We start from the raw sequence: 14,238 nt of genomic DNA, 5'->3' as shown, positions 1-14,238 counted from the left end.
TGAAAAGTTACTTTATTTCAGTAATCCAGTTCAAAATGTGAAACTTGTATATTATACAGATGTATTAAACACAGAGAATTATCTATTTTAAGCGTTTATTTATTTTATTGTTGATGATTATGGCTTACAGCCAATAAAAACCCAAAAATCAGTGTCTCAGAAAATTAGAATATTATATAAGACCAATTGGTACTTTTGGCTACAGTGTGGGCAGTGTGCCAAGTCCTGCTGGAAAATGAAATCCATTTGTCAGAAAAGCTGTCAGCTGTGGATCAACAGCAGCAGATGATGTGTCTCTCCAAACCATCACTGATTGGTGGAAACTTCATACTAGACCTTAAGCAGCTTGGACTGTTTGTCTCTCCACTCTTCCTCCAGACTCTGCTCCTTTAATTTCCAGAGAGCAATGTCTCTGCTGACAACTTTTATGCAGATGTGGATTTCATTTTTCAGCAGGACTTGGCACACTGCCCACACTGCCAAAAGTACCAATTGTTTTTACAGTATAAAATATTCAAATTTTCTGAGACATAGATTTTTGGGTTTTCATTGGTTGTAAGCCATAATAATTTATAACTCATATAAAATATGAGTTTCACATTTTGAGCTGAATTACTGAAATAAAGTATTGAAATAACTTTCCAATGATATTCTAATTTTTTGAGACAAAAATGCTCTTACCAATACACTAATACTGTTAGTTAGAATATACTGTCCTCTCCTAACTCATCCTGTGGTATAATACTGTTTTTTTTTAAACAGTTAAAACAGCAAAAAAAATAAAATAGGAACTGCTGCTTTAAAAACAGTCCAGCGCAGCACATTCTCACATGCATACTGATGATAACAGACAGGAGGGAGAGAGTGAGAGGGAAAGAGATGGAGCTAAGATCAGACAGACAGACAGACAGTAAAGCAGACGGTCAGACAAACACTGACTCTTCTTCTTCCTCTTCTACAATAAACGTTGTTTCTCTCTTTGCTTTTCAGAGTACAGACATGCCAAAGCATTCTGCACCTTCAGAAAACAAGAAGAAAAGAAAAAAAAACAACAGAGAAAAAAGCTTAAAGCCTTTTCCCTCCACCGGAGCTGCCGGCGCTCGGCTGCATTCTGTCAGAGCAGCATGAGTTAGCGGTTAGCATTCTGACACCACCAAGGCATTTCCTTACCTCCCCGTTTCTCTAGCAGGCGATGCTCCTCACATCCAGCGCACCATGTCCTCTCCGCTGGCGGCGGACAGGAAGCAGAGTCGGTCCGTCCCTATTTACAGTCCCCTGACACTGCAGTACGCTGCACGCCTGACGCATTCTTAACCCAGCGACGCAACTGAAGAGGGGAGGAGAGGAGAGACCAGGAGAGGAGAGTTAGAGGGTTCACAGAACATCACATCACATCACAGTGTTGACATTTAAGCTTTATAAGCAGAACAGCGTATTCACACCTACCATACACAATGGACAACCTCTATAAGCAGTAAAAACCTATACTGTATGTTATATGTATGTACAGCACATTTAAGCTCTGTAAGCAGTCCACTATAGGGTATAGGCTACATAAGAATATCATATAAACATCATAAGCAGTATACAGTATACATGCTCCGTAATGACTGCAACATACAAGCTCTATGTGCACAACAACCCAGGTGGAGGTTTATTGGAGGTGCAAGCTCCAATAACCGACATATGAGCTCCATAAGCAAGTACGACATATACGCTCTATAAGGATTACAATACATAAGCTCCATAAGCAGTATGACATATAAGCTTTATAAGCATTACAATACATAAGCTCCATAAGCAGTATGCCATCTAAGCTTTATAAGCATTACAATACATAAGCTCCATAAGCAGTATGACATATAAGCTTTATAAGCATTACAATACATAAGCTCCATAAGCAGTATGACATATAAGCTTTATAAGCGTTACAATACATAAGCTGCACAAGCAGTGCGCCATATAAGCTTTATAAGCATTACAATACATAAGCTCCATAAGATGTATGCCATATAAGCTTTATAAGCATTACAATACATTAGGTCCATAAGCAGTACGCCATATACGCTTTATAAGCATTACAATACATAAGGTCCATAAGCAGTATGACATATAAGCTTTATAAGCGGTACAATACATAAGCTCCTGAAGCAGTACAACATAAATGCTCCACAATGACTGCAACCTACAGTACAAGCTCCATAAATCAATCATGAGCTCCATAAGCAGTATGACAAACTTCATAAGCATTACAATACATAAACTCCATAAGCAGTACAACATACATACTCCACAATGACTGCAACATATAAGATCAGCTACATATAATACGTAGGCTCCATAAGCAATTCAACATATAAGCTTCATAAGCATTACATTACCTACGCTCCATAAGCAGTATGACAAAAATGCTTTACAATGATGGCAACATATATGCAACATGCATTATAACCTACAGTACAAGCTCCATACATCCAACATATGAGCTCCATTAGCAAGTACGACATATAAGCTTCATAAGCATTACAATACATAGGCACCAGAAGAAGTATGGCATACATGCTCCACCGTGACTACAACATATAATACCTAGGCTCCAGAAGCAACACAACATATAAGCTTCATAAGCATTACAATACCTAGGCTCCATAAGCAGTATGACAAAAATGCTCCACAATGATGGCAACATATATGCAACATACATGCACTAAAGCCTACAATAGAAGCTCCATAAATCCAGCATATGAGCTCCAGAAGCAGTATGACATATACGCTTTAAAACAATTACAATACATAAGCTCCATAAGCTGTACGACATACATGCACCACAGTGACCGCAACATATAAGTTCTATATGCAATACAACATGCAGTACAAGCTCCATAAATCCAACATATGAGCTCCATTAGCAAGTACGACATATAAGCTCTATAACAATTACACTACATAAGCTCCAAAAGCAGTTCAACATACATGCACCACAGTGACTGCAACATATCAGCTCTATGTGCACTACAACCTAGAGGTACAAGGGCCATACATTTAACACATGAGCTCCATTAGCATTATGACACAAAAGCTTTATAAGCATTACAATACATAAGCTCCAAAAGCAGTTCAACATACATGCTCCACAATGACTGCAACATATCAGCTCTATGTGCACTACAACCTACAGTACAAGCTCAATAAATCCAACATATAAGCTCCATAAGCAGTACAACATATACAGTTGTAAGAAAAAGTATGTGAACACTTTGGGATTACATGGATTTCTGCATAAACTGGTCATTAAATGTATTTTGATCTTCATCTAAGTCACAACAATAGACAAACACAGTCTGATTAAACTAATACCACACAAAAATTATGTGTTTGCATGGTTTTATTGAATAGTGGGGGTGGGAAGAGTATTTGAACCACTAGGCTAATGACTTTTCTAAGAGCTAATTGGAGGCAGGATGTGATGAGACTGGATGTGTTGGTTAAAGCTGCCCTGCACTATAAAAGAAACACACCAGTTTTGAACAGTTTTGCTGTTCTTAAGAAGCATTGCTTGATGTGAATAATGCCTCGCAAAAAGAGCTCTCAGAAGACCTACGTTCAAAAATTGTTGACTTGCATGAAGCTGTAAAGGGTTCAAAAGTATCTCTAAAAGCCTTGATGTCCATGTGTCCACGGTAAGACAGACAGTCTACAAATAAAGAAAGTTCAGCACTGTTGCGACTCTCCCTAAGGGTGGTCGTCCTGTAAAGATGACTGCAAGAGCACAGCGCAGAATGATCAATGAGGTGAGGAAGAACCTTTAGTGTCAGCTAAAGACGAAATCTCTGGCACATGCTAACATTTTTGTTGACAATCGACAATAAGGAACACATTAAACAAGAATGGAGTTCATGGGAGGACACCACGGAGGAAGCTCTGCTATCCAAAAAAAAACATTGCTGCACGTTTGAAGTTTGCAAAAGAGAACCTGAATGTTCCACAGCAGTACTGGCTAAATATACTGTGGACAGATGAAACCAAAATTCAGTTGTTTGGAAGGAACACACAACACTATGTGTGGAGAAAAAAAAGGCACAGCACACCATCATCAAAACTTCATCTCAACTGTGAAACATGGTGGAGGGGGCATCATGGTTTGGGGCTGCTTTGCTGCCTCAGGGTCTGGATGGCTTGCCGTCATCAACGGAAAAATTTATTTCCATGTTTACTCAGACATTTTTCAGGAAAACTTTAGACTATCTGTCCTCCAACTGAAGCTCAACAGAGGATGGATGATGCAACAGGACAACGACCCAAAACATAGAAGTAAATCAACAACTGAATGGCTTCAACAGAAGAAAATACACCTTCTGTAGTGGCCTCCGTAACATATATGTTCTATAGGTACTACAACATGCCTCATAAGCATCAGGACACATATGCTTGACAATCAGTACTACCCATGCTTCAATGGCAGCTGCACGGCACATTTAGCAGTGGTAAATCGATACTATAGGCTTTACTCTGTTTTTACACTAAGCATTACTTTTTGACACTCACAGTGTTTATGTAACACTGGCAAATGTATTGTGCAGTTTTTTATGTAGTGTCAGATATTATGTTATTTATTACTATTCTTTCATACTCCGCTGTAAATTATTGGTGCAATTTAAAAACATAGATAATCATTGAAAAGTTACTTTATTTTAGTAATTCAGTTGAAAATGTGAAACTAAAACACCTGTCATTTTAGTGTGGGAGGTTTCATGGCTATATTGGAGCAGCCTGGTGGCCAATCTTCATTAATTGCACATTGCGCCAGTAAGAGTGTGAAGGTTCAATTAGCAGGGTAAGAGCACAGTTTTGCTCAAAATATTGCAATGCACACAACATTATGGGTGACATACCAGAGTTCAAAAGAGGACAAATTGTTGGTGCACATCTTGCTGGCGCATCTGTGACCAAGACAGCAAGTCTTTGTGATGCATCAAGAGCCACGGTATCCAGGGTAATGTCAACATACCACCAAGAAGGACCAACCACATCCAACAGGATTAACTGTGGACGCTGTAAGAGGAAGCTGTCTGAAAGGGATGTTCGGGTAAAAAACATAAAACCACGGCTGTACAAATCACGGCAGAATTCAATGTGCACGTCAACTCTCCTGTTTCCACCAGAGCTGTCCGTCGGGACAATAAATTATTGTGGTCTAAAACCAGGTGTTTCAGTTTCATTGTCCAACCCCTGTAAATCCAAACGAGTTACATTGCATTAGTGTCATATCATACAATGACATTAACCCTCCATAAGGAGGAGCATGATTTGATTAGCTCTAACTGTGGGGGGTTATTGCTCTTGACAGTTTCGTCATTATAAGTAATTGGATTAGCGCGGTTCTAAAAGCATTATGTCCTGCTTGGCTGTAAATCCCTGCTTAAAAAGATGCATCAGGTTCTTTATGTCAGTGTGAACGCTTATGAAATCAAAGCCTCTTTTCTAATGCAGAAAAACCAAATCAATTAAGAATAGCCAGAAATAAAGAGACATTTGGGAGTTTGCTTATAGAACATTATTCTGTATTTACATGCATTCTTTGGGTAAACTGGTATTAAAACCTTCTATTCTTTTCTCTCTCTTTCTATTATAATTGTGCTTTCCAGGGATTCCTACACAGGCCTCCAGTACATCGTCCTGATCTCCTTTTAAAGACCACCTCCAGATGCCTGGTGGGGTAGCTGCTGTATCTTAATTCTGCCTGTGCATTCCTAATCATATCATCCATGCTCTCTGGCTCACTGACATAATCATATCAGGCTGATTAGCTCCGGGATGCATTAGAAGGAGCCTGTGATGTAGCATAAATGGGCTATTATTTTCGTTTCTGCCCCGCTCCAGCTCAACAGTTTAATCCCCTGTCTCGCGGGCATAATGGTACAGTCTCGTCACTTAGACATGCTGCCTGAGACCCACTGTGATGGTGTGATAGGGGGATTCAGGAAGGTTGGTGCCATACACACACATATATACACACACACAGTCATCTGATACTGTTTCGTTGCGGCTACATTTTGATATGCCCAAACCCAAAGCATCAGCTATCTGTTGCTAAAGGGTGGGAACATACAAGACCAATCACGAGAAAAAAAAAAATAATAATAATAATTCAGACAGATTTTCATCATACATGATGTACATTAAAAAAAAAAAAAACAGGGTGGATGTTGAACACGATGTTTCTAGAAGGCTCAGAGTAAGGCTGGGCAAAAATCTAAATAAATATCAAAGGTCTCATTCCATCGTTTTTTTCATTGATTTTAAAAAATAATTTCTATTTGTGGTATCTAGTATGAAAGAATTCCATGTGAGTCGCTTTTTTGTGAAAAAAGTGTTCTGGTGTTTCTATTTAACTCTGCTGTAGATCACTGAATTTGAGGTCTCTGAAGAAAGACAGGATTTGGCTCTTACTCATGAATGTTTATACATGCAAATATATCGCCTCTGATTGGCTACTAGCGCTGAGGCAGAGAACGCCTAGCTGCCTTCACCTCACAGTCAAAACTATCACGACAAAACTATCCTAGCGGTAGCGTGAATAACCTCCTACCTATTTCTTTTGTTAAATTTCACTAGCTACGACCAGGGGCCCTATCATATACCCTGTGCAAGGCACATCATGATGCTCAGCAGTGCTATTCCGATTATACATCTACCTCAGCAGTGCTATTCTGATTATACATCTAACTTAGCAGTGCTAATCTACTTTACACACGGAGAAAGACAGCCAGTCTTTGATGGCAAACAAGCAAATACTAATGCTTTGTTAGCTGAGTTAATGTTACTTTGATCATAACCCTTCGGTTTATCAGCGCTCCTTACCAGCTCTCTCCCTGAGTCAGGTACATCTCTGGCATGTTTCTATTTTGGCGGTGGAAAACACAGGAGCTCCCCAACGTCAGAGCGCTCCTGCCTCTTAAAGGGAATGACGCCTGGCACACTGATTGGTTTATTTCACGTTACGCACAAAACACACCCATGACTAATTAGGAGGATTCGTACATGCCTTTTGCATGTTTTGAGCTGCACAAGGCGCATCTTTTGCACCCTCACGAAACCAAAGACACACGACACACCCTAAGTCAAGCTGCACGATAGGCAATTGACCGGTACGCTATAGAGCACTAAAAAAGGGCCTCAGGCCTGATTACTGCCAGAACTGTAGAATCAAGAGATCACTTACATAGAGTGTGTCTGACAACATAAAGCAGCTAAAAGATCTCAAAAAACAACACATTAATCACTAATCATGAAAAAACTTTTGCATTAATATTCTAATCATAAATGTACCTCAGGAGTGCAGTTCTAATTATACATCTATTCTTAGATGTATAATTCTTAGCGTGAAATAACTTCAGTAGAGCTATTCTAGTCATGAAAATACCTCAGCAGTGTTACCCAAATTATAAAAGATCTCAAAAAACAAAACATTATGGCTCGATTTGAAGAAATTTAAAAACAGGTCACTGACTTTTATCAGTCATTTTTATCAGCAAACCACATTAAGAGCTATTATTATTCACAAATGGAAAAAGAAAACATGGAACACTGGTGAACCTTCCCGAATTATTTATTTAATTTTGTATTTTTAATCTCTATCTACTGTCAATACCCAGCTATGCTGTGAATGGCTCATGCTCAATGTAGATATTTTCTGAATGAAAATAAACGTTGATTGATTAACTGAGATGCGTCAGCTACAGATTACGTGGAAAAACACAGAAATATTTTAACAACATAAATCTTTAGGCTCTTCTAGTTTTAATAATGAAAAATACCTTTTTTTAATGGAAAATTCCAACAAGGGTGCCAAAGAATTCTTACTTACTTATAAAAAGTATTGAACTCACACACACACACACACGTTAGCAGAATGGCAGACTAGCATGACAAATCAATCGGACTGCCATTAGGAGCTGGATGTTGTCAGAGTCAATATAACGTCAGCACTCGCAGAACCACAAGTGTTTTCAATTATTGCACAGAAGAGACAGAAAAAAGCTGCCAGATCCAGCGCAGCATCTCTGACATTGTTGCCAAGTGACTGACTCTCGAAAAGTGAAGTGCTGTGCATACGTCTTTCAATATGTGTGTAGGAGAAGGGAGGGTGTCAGTATCTATTAAATCAGAATAAAAGGACGGGACAGCAAGCAGTCAGTCTCCTGCTACAGGCAATCTTTATCACCGGGCACAATGATTTTCTGACAATACAACTTTAAAAAATAACATTTATATCACTAATAGCTCAATATGGTTACTGTTATAAATTAGAGATGATAAATTAGAGTAAAAACTGTTCAATAAAAACTAAACCAAACTAAAAAAAAAAAAACATTTATGCGAAAAAAAGACAAAATAACAAACTGCAGGTTTTCATTCATTCTGACACACTTTTCATTAAATAAATTGCATAGCCTGAATGTATTTTTGTCTAGAAAAAGGTTTTACAAAACTACAATATAAAAATACTTTTAACATCCCAGTTTTAACACCCCAGCAGACATACTAACAAAGAACAATACATTTACTTCAGCAGTGCTATTCTAATTATAAATTTACTTCAGCAGTGCTGTTCTAATAATAACTTTATTCAGCAGCGCTATTCTAATTATAAATTTACTTCAGCAGTGCTGTTCTAATAATTATTTTATTCAGCAGTGCTATTCTTTTTATACATTTATTTAGCAGTGCTATTCTAACTATGAATTTACCTAAGCAATGCTATTCTAATTATACATTTACTTCAGCAGTGCTATTCTAATTATACATTTACCTCAGCAACATTATTCTAATTATAAAATTACTTCAGCAGTGCTATGGTAATTGTACATTTATTTAGCAGTGCTATTCTAACTATGAATTTACCTCAGCAATGCTATTCTAATTATACATTTACTTCAGCCGTGCTACGATAATTATACATTTATTTAGCAGTGCTATTCTAACTATAAATTTACCTCAGCAATGCTATTCTAACTATACATTTACCTCAGCAGTGATATTCTAATTATAAATTTACTTCAGCAGTGCTATTTTAATTATAAATTTACTTTAGCAGTGCTATTCTAATCATAAATTTATCTAAGCAGTGCTATTCTAATCAAAAATTTACCTCAGCAGTGCTATTTTAATAATACATCTACCTCAGCAGTGATAATTTAAAAATACATCTACCTAAGCAGTGCTATTCTAATCATAAATGTACCTCACTAGTGGTACTTTATTCATATACCTCAGGTTTACTCTTCTAATCATTAATTTAAATAAAAAAATGTACCTCAACAAACCTTTTCTAATTATAAATATACCTCAGCGGTGCTATTCTAATCATAAAAAAAACTTTAGCATTGATATTCTAATCTCAAATGTACCTCAGGAGTGCAGTTCTATTTATACATCTACCTCAGCAGTGATATTCTTATCATGAAATAACTTCAGTAGGGCTATTCCAGTCATGAATTTAGCTCTGCCGTGCTAATCTAATCATAAATGTACCTCAGTAGTGCTATTCCACTCATAAACGTACCTCAGAAGACCTATTTTAGTCATGAAAATACCTCAGCAGTGCTACCTGAATTATAAATAAATTATAAATATACCTAACGAGTGCTATTCTACTGATAAATGTACCTCAGCAGTGCTATTCTACTGATAAATGTATCTCAGCAGTGCTATTCTAGTCATAAATGTACCTCAGCAGTGCTATTCTAAACATAAATGTTCCTAAGCAGTTCTATTTCAGTCATACATTTACCTCAGCCGTGCTATTTTAATTATAATTGTACCTCACTGGTGCTACTTCAGTCATAAATATACATCAGCATTACTATTTAATCATAAATGTAACTCATTTAACTCTTAGCAGACCTATTCTAGTCATGAAAATACCTCAGCAGTGCTATTCTAGTCATACATGTTATCAATGCAATTCTTATCATGAATAAACTTAGTAGAGCTGTTCTAGTCATGAATTTACCTTTGCCATGCTATTCTATTTGTGAAAACACCTTAGCATTGCTAATCTAATCATAAATGTACCTCACCGGTGCTATTCTACTGATGAATGTACCTCAGCAGTGCTATTCTATTAATCCATCTACCTCAGCAGTGCTATTCTAGTCATAAATGTACCTCAGCAGTGCTATTCTAGTCAAATGTAAGTGAAATTTTCACAGAGAAAGGCAGCCAGTCTTTGTTAGCAAACAAGCAAATTTTTATGCTTTGTTAACTGAGCTAATGTTACTATGAAACACTTCAGCAACTCTTCTGTTTATTAGCACACTTTGCTCAATATTAATTATTCTGTCATTTCATATATTTCTTTTTTCACCAGTTTCAGCCAAATCATTTCAGTTGCCAAATATTATAAGGGTATTTCTATTATAAATGCAACTTTTGTTGATGATATTCTGCCACTGCTTGCTATATTTCTGTCAGGAGTAAATGACAAAAAGAGTAAGTTTAATTTCCAATCCCCAGTTCCTAAGTAATGTGCCCATAAGGGGCCTATATGGTTATCCCGACTAGTAACCAGAAACATTTGCCTATAGGTGTCGTGTGTGGCCCCACGTATGAATGACACTGATGGGTACCATCAGGGGCGGTGGCGGGACCAGTAAACATCGGCCCCATGTGGGATTACCATGGTCTGCCGAGATGGGGCCCATCTGAAAAGCCCAAATGAGTCGCAATAAAACCACATGTAGATACTCATTGACATCCCGTTCCCACCTGATTCTCTACGAGTCCCTTGTCCCGGCTTCGTCCAGTCTCAGCGCCCCAGACTGTACCAGTGCCAGGTCACAGTGTCCTTCCAGAGCCCACTCTCAGCTCACTTACACTCCTGCTCTTTACACGGCTCACACGTTTCCAGAACCTACAACATTTCAAACAGATCATTCATTCACTCAATGCGTCAATACAATCCACAACTACAATTTTTCAATGTATTGATATGTTGAGGTCACAATTTTTTTATGCATTTATATATTCTGCACCTCAGCTATGCTATTCTAATTATAAATGTACCTCAGCAGCGTTATTCTAATCATGAATTAACTTCAGGAGAGCTATTCTAGCCACATATTTACCTGAGCAATGTTATTCTAATTTTAAATGAACCTCAGCAGCGCTATTCTAATCATGAATTCACTTTAGTAGAGCTATTCCAGTCAAACATTTACCTCAGCAATGTTATTTTAATTATAAATGTACCTCAGCAGTGTTATTCTAATCATGACTTAACTTTAGTAGAGCTATTCTAGTCATAAACTTACCTCAGCAATGCGATTCCAATTATAAATGTACCTCAGTAGTGCCATTCTAATCATGAATGTAACTATTTAATTATGTTCTAATCTTACACTCCTGATCTTTACACAGCTCACATTCCCAGAACCTGTAACATTTCAAAACATGTCATTTACTCAATCAGCCAATACAATCCACAGGTACAAACAATTTTTGAGCTCACTGATTTTTGAGGTCTATTCATTTATACAATGGTGTGAAAAAGTGTTTGCCCCTTCATTTATTTTGCATGTTTTTGTTAAATCTTTCATATCAAATTTAAATATTTGCCAAAGACAACACAAGTAAACACAAAATGCAGTATTTAAATAAAGGTTTTCATTAATAGTTAGTTAAAACATAACTTAACTCTGGTTTATCAAACCTGACTTCAATTTCTCTAGCCACACCCAGGCCTGATTACTACCACACCTGTTCTCAATCAAGACATCACTTAAATAAGACCTGCCTGACAAAGCAAAGTAGACCAAAAGATCCTCAAAAGTGACACATCCTGCAAATATGCAAAGAAATTCAGGAACAAATAAGAAGAAAGTAATTGAGATCTATCAGTCTAGAAAATGTTATATTGCCAATAAAATGCCAAACTCCACAGCTCTGTGAAACACTTATTACAATTTATGGGCAAATTATGTTTTACACAGAGCCGTGTAGTTCTTGATTTTTTGCTCCCTTAATAATAAAAATGTCATTTAAAAACTGCATTTTGTGTTTACTTATGTTGTCTTTGACTAATATTTAAATTTGTTTGATGATCTGAAACATTTAAGAGTGAAAAACATGCAAAAAAAATGTAGTGACCACAATTAGAAGAAGAGCTGGCGATAGAGGTTTGACTCGCTGTAGCGGGTATTATAACAAAGTCCATACCTTTAAAACGTTGGATATACCAATCCATTTATTGGTCTGACATCAGCAGTACATATTTCAGCAGTAGTTCCAGCGTTCATGGTCTTTAAATGTCCCGCTTTACACACACACCAATAGCGTTCACCGTGCTTTCAAAATACTGTTGACTTCCTCGCCAACTCTCCCCTGCCCACTCTACATTCACCTATAAACCTTGGCAGCGCCCCCAAGTGGAAAATGTCAATATAAACCAAAATTTTAAAGAAACATAAATAGCTCCAACAAAAAATAAGAAATCATGAAGGGGCAAACACTTTAACACCGCTGTATAGTGCCATGAACAGATGAAAACAATCTAGAAATCAGGTGATCTGGAACGGGGCAGGGTCTTGTGATCGTGAGTGTGCGTGTGATCAGAGGCTGGTGCATTCTGGGTAATGGAGTCCATGGGTAGTAGTTCACTGCCAGAGACAAATAGGTGCAGGAAGGACAGGTGTGACAAGATATGTTAATGCGAACTGATGGAAATTGTAATTTCGGTGTGTGGCAGTGAACAAATAGCTATTTTATTAAACGTGAGGTGAAGAACCTCAAAGATGTGGACCCGGACAGGACTAAAATGGCTGGAGGACCAGTAAAAGAGTTCAGTAAAAAACAGTAGATAATTCAGCCTGTAATTTTCTTAGAGTACGTCTGAGAAAAACACACATACAGGACCCCCCATAAAAGAGAACATTACCCCAGAACCCCCTGAGAAACTAATCCCTGCTTAGGAAGAGGTTGTTTACTGTGTTTATTGCGTTCAGTGTGAGTAAAATCCTGCCAGTCAGTTTATGTCTTTCTGCATCATTTTCTGCGAGTAGTGACCCAGGCCTTTTCTTCTCTTTTTTCTTCATCAAATCAATGAAAACAGCGACAAGGCCATGATGTCTTTATTCACTCAGCCTGGCAGAGGAGGAGCCAATCCATAGCCTAGCAACCCTCCACACAACAGAGCCCCTCCTGCACTCAGAGAAGGAGGAGAAAAAAAAGAGAAAAATAAGGTGGAAGAAAAACAGGACAGAGTTGCTCAAGCGTCAGGGATAATTGCACCCTCGATGAGCCAATCGCACAGCGCAGCCTGGAAATAGCGCCTTGAACGGCCAACACCCAGACTCTTGACCACGGCGAGAGGTCAACAAACGCCTTCTCCTGGCACGTCACCGCCTTGTTATAGGAGAGCCACGCTGAAAAGAAGGAGGAGAGAGCAGCTAGAAAAGTCCAAAACACTGAGTCATAACCAAGAAAAGAGGAGGGAGGGGGCCGAGAGACACAGACAGACTGGCTAGCGCTGTTTTCCTTTATTTTAGAACATTAGAACATTACCACACTTCAGTCTAGCCAATGGCACGGCTGAGTTTGGCGGTGGAGGAAGATGGAGCTGGATGTTGACACAGTAAGGAAGGAGAAAACCACAATTATGCAGTGTAAATGAACTGAAGTACGTACCTCGCCTCTTCAGCCCATGCTCACGCTGCCACATTTGGAGCGCTCAGCGCTACGGCAGAAGGCCGGTGATTTTCTCACAGTTGGCTGACATCACCTGTGTGATTAGCTAATGGAGCGTACGAGGCTCAGGTAGCACGGGCAAGTCCCAAACATGCTCACCAACAGCCCTGTATTAAAACATGCTGACATTAACAACAGTTATGTCCTGATGAAGCGTTGTGCCTCCTAATCTGGGGTGTGTTTACCAAAGATCAGCTAAAAAGTAAGGCTAAGTACTTCGTCACAACTTTGCACTTAAGAACATACTTAAGTTCTGCAGTACTTTAACTTGTATGTACCAAAAATAAATGACAGGTACTGCCAAATGTCTGCATAGACTATTTTTTTTTTTAGTTTTTATATTTAGATATAAAAAATGACCCTACACTGTCCATATATTGGGCTTTTACGTGTTAAATCATTTACTACACATGAAACAAATATTGTTCTTAATTGAAGTGTAGAAGATAACATGTTGATTTACTAATTTCAATTTAATTCATTATTTTTTGT

The 14,238-nt window shown here is 38.0% G+C and overlaps 1 protein-coding gene across 1 annotated transcript in view; it reads right to left on the bottom strand.

Annotated features, from left to right (window-relative positions):
* mbnl1 (muscleblind-like splicing regulator 1) overlaps positions 1–10,915 on the bottom strand; it is a 120,347-nt gene extending 109,432 nt beyond the window's left edge. Inside the window, exons 1-2 of the mRNA XM_022679222.2 lie at positions 10,771–10,915; positions 1,171–1,327 (exon numbers count right to left, since the gene is read on the bottom strand). The gene's annotated coding sequence lies outside the window, so the exon portion shown is untranslated. The remainder of the gene's footprint in view (positions 1–1,170; positions 1,328–10,770) is intronic.
* Positions 10,916–14,238: the final 3,323 nt, after the last annotated feature.

Source organism: Astyanax mexicanus, chromosome 4 (genome assembly GCF_023375975.1).
Source record: "Astyanax mexicanus isolate ESR-SI-001 chromosome 4, AstMex3_surface, whole genome shotgun sequence".
Classification (NCBI taxonomy): domain Eukaryota; kingdom Metazoa; phylum Chordata; class Actinopteri; order Characiformes; family Acestrorhamphidae; genus Astyanax; species Astyanax mexicanus.
The sequence above is the reverse complement of the archived record's forward strand: the minus strand, read 5'-3'. Positions and strand labels throughout refer to the sequence as shown.